Raw genomic sequence first — 9,831 nt, forward strand, 5'->3', positions numbered from 1 at the left:
TACCTAGTAAAGATCTTGGCACGTCCTAAGTGCGGTTGGTATGAATGCATGGTTGATGAAAGAGAAAGCAAGCACTGCCCTAGGAGACGCTGTATGACCTGTTATTTGTGTAATGGCCACCAGAGGGGGGCAGACGAACAGGGTCCAGGAACACACCATCCAGAAGAATCAGGCTGAGAATTTAAAGAACAATTCTAGGGCTAGAAGGAAAGTTCTGTGGGCACATAGGTCATTCATCTATTTTAGACAAGAACAAAAAAACCATCCCTGGTAAGCACAGTGATAAAGTTTGTGCTTCATTTTATTTTTAACTGGTTAGTCCTCAAGTCAGAAAACTTAGATTCTGGTTCCACTCTAACATCTGTGTAGCTTACTGGATCTCAAACCAGACCCTTGGGGTTTGGAGCCTTAGTTCCTAAATCTGAAAAATGGGAGGTGTACCCATTTGCCTACCTCCCAGGGATATTCTGAGATCCACAGGCGATAATGCGCATGATCACCCTAAAAATGACATGGCAGCAAGATTAGAATCAAGGAGCTAAGAAGGTAATTCCAACCACTCTTGTTCAAAATTAATTTTTGTAATGTGGGTTGAGAGCCAAGGTATTCTTTTGGGTCAATCAACACAGACTTGCTTAGAGAGCATAGACACATGGAGATTTCAAGCTGAGGGTTGTCTAGACCATGTGATTAACCTGGCTCCCATTTGACCATCTCAGTCACATTGCCAGGGACTTGCTAGTCCACCTGCATCTAGCATCATCTACACCTGGGTAATTCACGTACCTCACCACACCTCTACATCTTTTAAATTTTTTTTGCCGATGTGCATAGATGTTACTGCAACAAATAAAACACAAGATCATGTAAAAACTTTCCTGAGTTCCTAGTCACATTTACCTAAATGTATTTTTAAAATTTTATTTATTTATTTATTTTTTGGCTGCACCTTTGTCATGAGGAGTTCCCAGGCCAAGGATAGAACCCACACCATAGCAGTGACCCAGGCCTGAGCAGCGACATCACCAGATCCTTAATCTCTAGGCCACCAGGGAACTCCAAAATGTATTTTTAGAATCAACAAATATTTAAAAATACATTTAGAATAGGGTTGCATTAAGTGCATGCTGAACCTATGCAAAATTGACAACATGGGTTTAGCAAACAAACGCACAAACAGCAGAACAAAACAAAAGCTATAGCCATTTGACAATGCTGGCTATTGGTCACCTTTCCTCCCAATGAGGGGATGAATGCCTGGGCTTGAACAGGGATTGGTGGATGTGACCTCACCCCCTTGGTGGGTCTCTGATCTTACAAATGCCTCTCAAAATAAGTGCATCTTTGTGTTTGTGAGTAACCTAAGGGATTCAAAAGGGGAATATTTACATGGGCAAGAGTTTCCCCTTATATTTTACCTTTAGAACCTAATTTACCATGGAAGGTGTGTCACTTGGAGGTCTGGAAAATTTTTTGGCACAAACTAGGAAGCCTTGGTGGAAACCACTGATGGAACCCCAAAAACCTGAGCCCCCAGTGGCTCCCAGAGATTGGGGAGGAACCAGACCTTTCACTTCAAGGCCAGTGCTCTTCCCACTCACAAGTGAGCATGTCCTATACACATCTTGTTCTGGAGGACCCCCTGCTCCAGGCCTTGAGGCATCCAGGAGCTCCTAAAGTGCATGTATACAGGATGCTCTCCCAACACAGGCAGTCCGCCCCCACACCTCTCTGTTCTTCAAGGACCCCCACCCTCCCAGAAGCATAGGATGTGGCAACCCTCCCTGCTGATCATCTCGTCTGTGCAGCCCTAATATTGGGGTCAGGATGCAATCTGGAAAAGAGTCTCAAGCCAGTTTTGAGCCTCAGTCTGGGCAATCTGAAGCATGTGAGAACAATCTCAGAGGCCAAGCAGGCTTCAGAAAGCCAGCAGGCCCTGGTTTCCTTCCTCCCTTTCTTCCTCAGAAACATCAAGGCCGGATGCATCCAACGTCCAGCAGCCCTGTACCCTGTGACCCAGCTTTTGAGCTGCTTTTTCCTCTTGGGTGTGGCCATGCTCCCCTGATATGTTTGGCTTCTATTCCTTGAAAGCCAAGACACTCTTGGGGTGCAGGGGAGGGGGAGGAGTTGGTCCCTTCCCTTGGAGCACAGGGTGCTAGGGAGAAGCTGACAGCCCCTGGCAGGGCCAGGAGTGTGAGTGGAGGCCAGTGTGGTCACCCATATCCCACTCACCCTCTAAATAGAGCTGGAGAGCTCCCTGGTGGCTCAGTGGGCTAAAGAGCTGGTGTTATCACTGCTGTGGCTCTGGTTACTTCTGTGGTGAGGATTCGATCCCTGGCTAGGAAACGTCCTACAGCCAACGAACAAAACAAACAAACAAACTAACTTAAACTGAGCTAGGCCTTCAGTGCCACTGGAGCTATCTTCCCTCCTTTCTGGGGGGCCAAAAGGACCTCTTCAGTGAGGGGGAAAGTCAACACTGATGTTCTAGAAGAACAGATTTCCCCAGCCCCAAAGGAGGTTGTGGAAATAAGGATTATCAGGGCTCCAAGGATTTACTGACCATCTTTCATTTATTTATTTTTTGGCCTCACCCTTGGCCTATGGAAGTTCCTGGGCCAGGGATCAAACCCGTGCCTCAGCAGAGACAACAATGTGTTCTCAACCCACTGTGCCAAGGCAGGAACTCCACTTGAAGAAGATTATGCCGGAGCTGGTGGACGTTTCCTCTGGCTCCCACGGCTGGGTGGCCATAGCTTCTGCACTTAAATTTAGTTAGCGCTCAGAGAGAACTTGACAGCCTTGAGAGGACAGGATGTGAAGGAAGACAGTGGAATCTCCTTTGGAGGTCTTTAAAAATAGGATGACTTCTTTCAACTCTGCGATGGTCTGGAAGGACAGCCTATGGGAAAAAACATGGCGACCGCAAAGCTCTTTGTTTACACTTGCCCTCTATTTGAAGCTGTTTTAGATTTGTTACAGATCCCCACATTCTTTGATTGCCTGAACAATATTAAACACATATTGAAGCTGCTTTGGCCCAAGACTGGTTACTGGAGCTCCACTCTGGAGGGAGGAAATTAATATCTGGCCAGGAATTCCCAAGAAAGGACTTTGTATAGAAAATGATGTCCACCGCTCAAGTGGTGGTTCAAGACCCAGCTCTGAGGGACTCTCAGGATTTTTCCCACCTTCACTATTTGTAAGGGAGTTTGTAACCCTTCCGCCCTTCCCCCAGACTCCTTCCTCACTTCCTCACCTCCTTCCTTATCTAGTTCCCAAGACTTCCAGTAGATTTTCTTGATGGGTCCTGAATTTCCTGTTGCTGCTTTAACTGGGAAACATGGAGGCAGGAGGGTGGAGTGAGGAAGCAGCCTGGGGGACAGTCAAGGAACCTTGACCCTGAGACCCCCCCATCACTATCCTCTTCCTCCCAGGCACCCTCAGACCCCACCCTCTATACTTAGCCATGTTTTCTGAACCAAAGTAAGAACATGGGATCTGACAAATGTACTTATGGGGGACCTGGGGTGTGCTGTCCTTGAGACTGGAATTGGGACTCTTAGCCAAAATCACACAAAAATTAAGTACATGCTGGCTTGCTTCTCTAGAAGCAGTGTGGCAAGGATTTCACATACAGATGAATTCATGTGTAGATGAGGCCAGGTCAGCTGTGGATTAGGGACACCAAATAGTGTGATGGCCATTTATGATGTTCAGCAGGGCTGGGCACAATGCCTTCGAGAGCATCCCTACCACCCCAAAGAGTAGAAAAGAGACAGTGGACCCTTGAACCATGTGGGGGCTATTCCGTGTATCATTTAGTCTTTCCTCTGTATCCACAGATTCAACCAACTTCAGACCCTGGTACTGCAGAATTTATTATTTTTTTATTTATATATATTTTTTGTCTTTTTGCCTTTTCTAGGGCCGCTCCCATGGCATATGGAGGTTCCCAGGCTAGGTGTCGAATCAGAGCTGTAGCCACCGGCCTACACCAGAGCCACAGCAACACGGGATCCGAGCCGCGTCTGCGACCTACACCACAGCTCACGGCAATGCCGGATCGTTAACCCACTGAGCAAGGCTAGGGATCGAACCGTCGTCCTCATGGTTCCTAGTCGGATTGTTAACCACTGCGCCACGACGGGAACTCCTTTTTTTTTTTTTTTTTTTTTTTTTTTTTTGTCTTTTGTCTTTTTTTGCTGCTATTGTTGTTGTTGCTATTTCTTGGGCCAGACCTTTTTTTGGCTATGCCATAGCATGCAGAAATTCCCCGGACCAGAGATTGAACCCAGTTACAGCAGAGACCACAGCAGTGACAACTCAGATCCTTAACCTACTGAGCCCCCAGGAACTCCCTCCCTTTTTTTTGGCCCCAGGCATTTCTGAAGGCATTCAAATGTTTATGACCTCAGACGCTCTGCCTGTAGGATCCAGGGTCTAATATGCCTTGGACATTGAACCTTGGCTTAGAGGACCAGTCTCGGGGAAAATATGTGCATCACTTTGGCTTATCATCTGCAAACCCAAACATATTGATAAGTGTTACTTTAAAATGTAAGTTTGTGGTGATGGGAGGGCAGGTGGTGGGCTTTTGAGGGAAGGAAGGTCCTCAAAATTTTCCAGAAATTACTTCCCTCATCTTGGCCATCCTTGGTGTGTGCATGAAAGTATGTAATATTGAGTTTTTTTGTTTTTCGTCTTCTTTTCTTTTTAGGGCCACACCTGCAGCATATGGAGATTCCCAGGCCAGGGGTTAAATCAGAGTGACAGCTGCCGGCCTACGCCACAGCCACAGCAACACCAGATCCGAGCTGCATCTGCGACCCGCACCACAGCTCATGGCAACGCTGGATCCTGAACCCACTGAACAAGGCCAGGGATTGAACCCACATCCTCATGGATCCTACTCGGGTTCCTTAACCACTGAGCCACAAAGGGAACTCCATATCTGGGCACTTTTAGGTCAGCGGTCCACACACCCTCCAATGACTGGCTTTCCTCTTCTTTCTGCCAAAGATGGTCACAATTCTATCTCCCATCCTGTGTGCTCTTACACAATGTGTCCCTGCCACTTCTCCATCGGGAACTAGAGTCTATTTCCTCTCTCCTCAAATCTGCACTAGCTTTGTGTTTGGCTTTAGCCAGTGGAATATAGTGGACATAGTCTATGCAAGAGAACAGCACCTTCCATCTTTTCCTGTTACAACATCCCTTCTTGGACCCTGGCTGCCATACTGTGAGGAAGCCCAATGAGCCATGAGAAAAGGCCAAGTAGAGAACAGACGTCTTTAGCAACAGCCCCTGCTGAGCTCATTGACACTGAGCATCCACTGCCAGTCACACGCATGAAGTCGCTAAGGGCCTGCTAACCATCCCAAACACCCCAGCTAACACCAGTGAGGCATTTGAACACCTGGTCAATCCACAGGTGGAGAGAAGTAATGAATCATTTTGTTGCAAGTCTCTATGTTTTAGGGTGGTTCTGTACAGAAGAGCTCCTGAATTTCCACAGCATCCAGAATCCAGGTATAAGGGGGTCCCGAGGGAACAGCAAATGGGTTCCATTGCATCACATATGTCCTTACAGGCTTCAAAATCAGGTGCAGGTAGCCAGGGCTGGGAAAGTGAAAAGCAAAATTTTCATTTTACTTGCTCATTCCTTCTTTTTGAAAAGTCATTAGATGAGGACCCCTTTACATCCCAGTGATAAGCAACCCAGGATGTTCTGGGACCTTGCCCTAGCAGTGGTGGCAGTTTAGAGAGAGGATGCAGGGATGGGAAGGAAGACAGCAAGAGGGGACTCAGTGTGATGGGCAGTAGTGAATCAAACATTTTGATCTGAGGGCCCAGAATTTGGTAATGTCCTTTTTTTTTTTTTTTGTAGAATTGGAGAAGCTCCTGTGGATTGTTATTTATTATTCAGATATTAATTCTTCAAATGATGAATTGAGGTATCTCTTTTTTTCCCCCTTCTCTTCACTTTCTTCTTTTTCCTTTACTCATACTAGCTTTTTTTTATTTTTTATTTTTTTGGCAAGAAACATCTAAAGATGTCCAACATTTTATTGAGCTCCAGCCTGAAATTCGGATATTTGGTCTTAACCCAAAGTCAATATTTTGGAAGAAGTTTGAACTAAGTCATTCATCCATTCTTGGGTTTCAAGAACGAAAAAAATCCCCACAGTCCCACCGTTTTCCACTTAAAAACAAATAAAAAGCCTGAAAACTGTGTACTGAAAAACCATCAAACTTTGTAGGCTGTAAACTCCAAACTTGGCAGGGTGAAGGGATCACCAAAGAAGGAAATTCAAGTCAAGGCAGATCAAGTAGCCAGAGCTTACAACATGTTGAAGGCACAGAGGCCAGGGCTGGCGTGGGGCACTGGAGGGTGAAACCCTGAAATCACAAATCTGATCAGGTCATTTTCCTGTTTACCAACTCCCAGTGACTCACACTTCACAGGACACCTTACCAGATACAGGCATCATCCATTTCTGCGTCCCTCTCTGGCTGCATCTCGGCCCCGCCCGAACTCATGCTCCTTTCCAGAGTCATGTTGAACTCCTGGTGTTCCAAGAATGTTCCCTGCTCTCCAGAAGAGCCCTTGGACATGCTGTTCTTTCTGTTGGGCTGGGCCCCACCCCCAGCTCTTATTTGTCCACCGAGAATCAACTCAGTTGTCACCTCTTCCAGGAAGGACTGAGGGTTTGTCCTCTGGATTCCCGTAGCATTTGGGTATTTGTCATGCTGTGTCATCATCAGATACTGACACGGATATATCCCCCTTTAAGCTGTGAAATCCCTAAGGGCAGCCACCCTGCTGTATTTGACTTTTTAATCCCTCAGACAGACATAGTACCTGACTTATAATAGATGCTGGGTAAATCATTGTAAATAAAAAACCAAATAGCTTTAAACCCATTTTTTCCCCTTTTTTCTCCCCATTTTCCCCCTATTTTTCCATTTGTGCACCTGGAGTGGGAAGAAGCCTGAAAAATACAGAGGAGCACCACTTTGAGACGGAGGGCCTACAGAGCCTGAAATTTGAAGAGAATTGTCTGTTCATATCATAAATTTGCTTAGAATTGATCCTTCCCTGTCCAACAGCTCCCACATCCACCACCACTCAACTGGCCCTGTCCTTGTTTTCAGAAGTGTTGCCACAATGGACTCTGTGTCACAGGGTTTTGGAATTTACTCATTTAATTAAGCAAGATGTGCCAGGGCTTGTGCATATTTAAATGTGAACGTAGCATGACTTGTTTTCCTCCGGAGTTTGTAGTAACCTGGGGAATTGGTGATGGGGTTTGGTTTTGATTTGATGCTATTGTTGCTAAGACGTCTGCAAGTCAAATTCTTTTCGGGGAGGGGCTGTCCTAATTACAGGGAACTCAGCTGACCAACGTTAATTCAGCTCCAAAAACAGTTTTAGTGTTTCCCCCGAAGGAAAAACATGCACAGAGCTCACTCAAGAGAGTACATGTGGATGACACTCCCCACTGTGGGCACAAAATATTGTTTTAAACAAATGACACATTAACAAATAAATCAGAAGATACAGGAGGCAGACACTTAGAAGCAAGAGAATTCAAACCATGTATTTCTAATGTACCTGGGTCACATGAATGGAGAGGACCTCTCTCCCTAGAGGCACAATCTGTCCCTAAAATCCTTGAGAATCATGGTCCAGCTTCTCATGTGGCAGACAAAATGTCCTTGGGAGACCTTTAGAAAGGAGACAGAAGCTGGGGAGAACCTAGAATGGGCCTCGTGACTCCTAGGTCAGGCTGCAAATACATCTGAATTGATGTAGGACGGACACCAACCTAGAGATGACATCCATCAATGGACCAAGGCCTGGGGATCAGAGAGACAAGATGGTCACATGGGGTGGAATTTGACCTAGAGGTGTTGGGAAGAGAGCGGAGAAACATGCCTAAAATTCTTCCTGGATGTTGGCCACTTAGTCCACTGTCCAAATCTGAAATATCTACTCCCTTCTGTTTGTCCTCTGAAAGTTAAACTTCTGAGATCTAGAAATATATTTTGAGTAGAATACATTAGTAAATGTATAAGTATAGTAGTTTGCTCCCTCCTTTTTTTCTGTTTCTTTTTACAGCCGCACCTACGGCATATGGAAGTTCTTAGGCTATGGGTCAAATAGGAGCTGCAGCTTCAGGCCTACACCACAGCCACAGCAATGCCAGATCTGAGCCGTATCTGCAACCTACGCTGCAGCTTGAAGCAATACCAGATGAGTAACCCATTGAGCAAGGCCAGAGATCGAACTCTCATCTTCACAGAGACTATATCTGGTCCTTAACCCTCTGTGCCACAATGGTAACTCTTTGTTTGCCTTTTAATAATAAGAGTATTATTAAATAATATACCATGATTGACTCCAATTCTTCCTCCTCCTTCTCACACACCATTTATATTTACAATGTATATTTGAACTTCCCTGACCTAGACTTGTGCCTTGGCCAATGGAGTATGGTAAAAATGATGATATGACAAATTTGAACCTAGGCTTAAGGGGCAGTACTTGATTTTCCTTGTCTCTCTGTACCTCTTCTACTACGGTGAAAATAACTTATCCTGGGTACTTGCTGCCTCCTAGCAAAAATGAGCACATGGATCAGACATTAGCCCCAAATGAATGAGAAGCCAAGCCCAGCTGGACATTTAATTGAAGCAGAGCCACTCAGATAATGCCAGCCTCAAAAAACAGATCCATAGCCAACTCTCAGATATAGGAGCACAATTAATAATTACTGTTTAGACCACTATTTGGGTTAATTTGTTACATAGCAACAACTGACTGATACAAATAATAATGATAACCCAGCTTGCCTGTAACTTGCCTGAGGTCATTTAGTGAGTGCCCAATGATATGGAATTTAAATATGGCTCTAAACTCTGTGCTGGTAATCATCTCCTTATATGACCTTTGGAAGTGAACCCAATTAATACTCGCTGAGTTCTCCCCATGCAAAGATTTTTCACTCTGGGATAGAGAAATGAGAAGATTTGAAGCCAAGAAGGAAGAGAAGATGAGAAAATACACAGGTTTCCTTTTCTTATGTATGTAGGGAAGAGGGAACTAGAGTCATACCAGAATAGTGCATTCATTCAGAGCCCCTCAGGTCCCACAGAGAGAGAGAGAGAAGCACATTAAAAATAGAAAGTAAAACAAAACAAGATTCAGGATAAAAAGATGGCAGGTCATAAAAAAGTAAGGATGGATGAAAGACTACCGAGCATTCCTGCTATTTTGCTAGGATTTGCCTGTCACTCACTAGATTCATGATCTTCTCCACGCCTCAGTTTTCTCATCTGTGAAACAGGGATAATGAAGGCAACTACTACCTAAGGTTTTTGAGAGGATTAAATGAATGAATATGCATAAAGCACTTAGAAGAGTGTCTGGCACGTGGTAAGGACTATATGCCTGTTAGCTGAGTGGTACCTCCATAATGGAGCTCCAGACCTCACATCTGCCTGGCACTGCCAACTCCACTCCTGGGATGGTTTTGTCTTGTGTTAACTTAGCTACCAAAACTACATTGCCCACAGTTCCTTACAAAATTGCCAGGCCTGCCAACCTACAGTGACTTTGGGATGGATCCCCACCAAAAGCAGAGGTAACAACATCTTCTCCAGCTCCCACCATTACTCAAGGTCCAATCCCTCCAGCAAATCTGTATTTTCCATCTGGTTCTGCTTCCCTGCTCACACCTTGACTGGTACCCCCCCACCTCCAACCCATTATCTTATTAAGTTGGGAGCTGAGACATTGACGTCATTGAAAACTCATGGTTGTTT

General features: G+C 45.3%; 1 long non-coding RNA gene across 1 annotated transcript; it reads right to left on the minus strand.

Annotated features, from left to right (window-relative positions):
* On the minus strand, window positions 2,583-6,916 carry LOC110256513. Its single transcript, XR_002338105.1, has 3 exons — window positions 6,479-6,916; window positions 5,420-5,622; window positions 2,583-2,902 (listed from the first exon to the last, which is right to left on the minus strand). It is a non-coding gene; the product is annotated as an uncharacterized LOC110256513 (long non-coding RNA).

Source organism: Sus scrofa, chromosome 13, assembly GCF_000003025.6.
Source record: "Sus scrofa isolate TJ Tabasco breed Duroc chromosome 13, Sscrofa11.1, whole genome shotgun sequence".
Taxonomy (NCBI): Eukaryota; Metazoa; Chordata; class Mammalia; order Artiodactyla; family Suidae; genus Sus; species Sus scrofa.